The sequence below is a fragment of the Mytilus californianus genome, unplaced genomic scaffold (assembly GCF_021869535.1).
Source record: "Mytilus californianus isolate M0D057914Y unplaced genomic scaffold, xbMytCali1.0.p SCAF_12, whole genome shotgun sequence".
NCBI lineage: Eukaryota > Metazoa > Mollusca > Bivalvia > Mytilida > Mytilidae > Mytilus > Mytilus californianus.
Window position 1 is genome coordinate 42,620,854 of NW_026262604.1, and position 2,675 is coordinate 42,623,528.

General features: G+C 31.9%; 1 long non-coding RNA gene across 1 annotated transcript; it reads left to right on the plus strand.

Moving 5' to 3' along the window:
• The first annotated feature begins 698 nt into the window (after positions 1-698).
• On the plus strand, positions 699-2,182 carry LOC127721840 (uncharacterized). The gene is made up of 2 exons (XR_007991486.1): positions 699-818; positions 2,096-2,182. It is a non-coding gene; the product is annotated as an uncharacterized LOC127721840 (long non-coding RNA).
• Positions 2,183-2,675: the final 493 nt, after the last annotated feature.

The window sequence follows — 2,675 nt, forward strand, 5'->3', positions numbered from 1 at the left end:
AACAAACCTATGATTGCGTTGGATTAAAACCGCAATTTTTATACGTGTGCATGCAAAACAAATTTCTTGGTAGAGGGGTCTAAATACAGCACAAACAACATTTTCCAAAAGACCAAAAAAAGTGAAAAGGTATATTTTAATATATATATAAATATACAATATTAGTATAGTGTAGAAAAATATAGAAAATATTTGAATGAGGCTGAGAAACAAGGGAAAATGCGAGGCTTTGCCGAGCTATTTTTCCCTTGTTTTGCGCCGAGTACAAATATTTTCTATATTTTTCTACACTATATTAATATTGTTTTTATCCTGTAATTTTGTTTATTTTGGGATTTTTAAGCAATTCAACTATTTTTAAAATTGTAAATAGTTGTTCCCCCAATTGGGGCCATTTTGCGTAGAGATATTTCCTTCTAGTGTTTACCTGTGCAATAATGACGTGCCACGTTGCAAATAGTTTTCATACAGTGGTGAAATGAATAAAATTGATGAAGAACAAGTATTTTTATTCAATATGAGTCGATAAATGTAGGTTTTTATGTCAAATAAACGTACTTGTAACAATTGAAACAGTAACACATTTGTTTTGATCGAAATCGATCAGTTCAACTATTGAGCGGGCTTTTCACTGTGTGGATGTGTGTACACATTAAGTGTGCCAACATGGAGCGTTGCACCGTAAAACATAGATTGGTTGGACATGTTTGTCTGAGAGCAGAAAGAAGTCGACAAATTATCATGATCAGACTGACAGACAGCGGGAGCGGAGATAGTTGACGTTGCCACGGGTCCAGTAACTGTTGATGTCCTTCTAGGTAAGTTTGATTGTTCAGTTTGTGGTGTGTATGGCACAACCACCATGTTTTCATCTGTTGTTGTATTACTGAGAATATTTGAGATATTCTTTTTGCTGCTTTTCAGAAATAATGCTGTAATTGTTAACAGAGGCAACATTCTTGTGTCCTGAAATTTGCATTATATCTGTTCCCTGGATATTATTTTCCCTTAGCTTTTGCACGAGATACTTTCTAGCAGTTAAGGTTCATCATAACAAATGGACAAAAATGGCTGTATTTACACCTTAAAAACTACTCTGTGTACAGACTTACCTGTCCAGTTTGGAAAGTTTTAAGGCCTGGCATCCACTAGATATATAAAAGTTAAATGCATTTTTTGTTTCAGAAAGATATAATCACTTTTGGATTTTGATGGGCATTTTTTTTCCTTTCTGCAGAAGGTGTAAAAATAAACAAACACCTGAATTGCTTTGATACTGTCCACTCAGTTAAACCCTTTAACTCACCTTTAGTTGTGTAGATACCTATTGTCTGTCTATTGTCCGTGTCAATCAAGGACAATCAATACAATACAATACAGTTTTTACCTGAGAGGGAGCATCTCAAAGTTTTATCCCAACTTAGTTCATTTTTACACCTTCTGCAGAAAGGAAAAAAAATGGCCATCAAAATCCAAAAAAGATTTCATCTTTCTGAAACACAAAATGCATTTAACTTTTATATATCTAGTGGATGCCAGGCCTTAAAACTTTCCAAACTGGACAGGTAAGTCTGTACACAGAGTAGTTTTTGAGGTGTAAATACAGCCATTTTTGTCCATTTGTTATGATGAACCTTAAAAGTTAAAATTTTTAGGGGTTGACTGTGTATCTGTTACTGTTTGAATTATTTTACACTAGTAATTGTAATTTGTTGGGCCCTTTATAGCTTGCTGTTTGGTGTACGTGAGCCAAGGCTCCGTGTTGAAGGCCTTCCTTCGACCTATAATATGTTTTTGCTGTTGAAAATATGTAATTTATTTGAAATCGCAATTAAACAGTATAAATTATTAGCAACCTATACATTTCATTCACAATATTTCTATATAGCTCATACAAAATAAATGATTCATGTTTGGACAACTAACTGTACTTATATTACATATAAACATGATAAATATCTTCTGTTTTAGCAATTTTAAAGTCAGATATATAGAAGTGTCACTTGTTTGCCTCGTGTTACAATGTGTATGAAGAATAAATAATATATTATGTTTTTCATGTTCAAATTTATTTACAAGCATTCATTTTTTTCAGATTTGGTGTGACGATGGCAGTGCAAATAATATCACTTGGATTATACATTTTATAGTGTACTAAATATATAGAAAGCGAGCCATATTATGCTCAACAAGCAGGATTAGGAATTTTAGTGTAGAAGAGAAGAATATCAATGTTCCACTATAATGAATATGTGCTTGTGTGATTAATCTATTTCCTGAATGATGGATGGATTGTATGTTTTCGTTTCATATATTCAAAGGACAGCGAATCAGAAAAAGATCTACATGTTACGTGATATATGGACAATACTATACAAATTCATACGGCAAATTTATATGCCATTTGGAAGCTAACATTTATACACATGATACACATGTGAATGTTAAATAAAGGTAGGATGATAATGAATAATTATGATAAATAGTGGAATAATACATACAGGAGGGAGTCGAGTGTACAATACATATATGTTAAAGATTTTTTTAAATGACTGCAAAATAATCAGATGAAGGTTTATTTGCAAATTGTTGTTGCTGTTAATATTTTTTTTTATCAAGTACATGTATTAAATCAAATATTAAATATATTGATTGTTTATTATGTGCATTATACA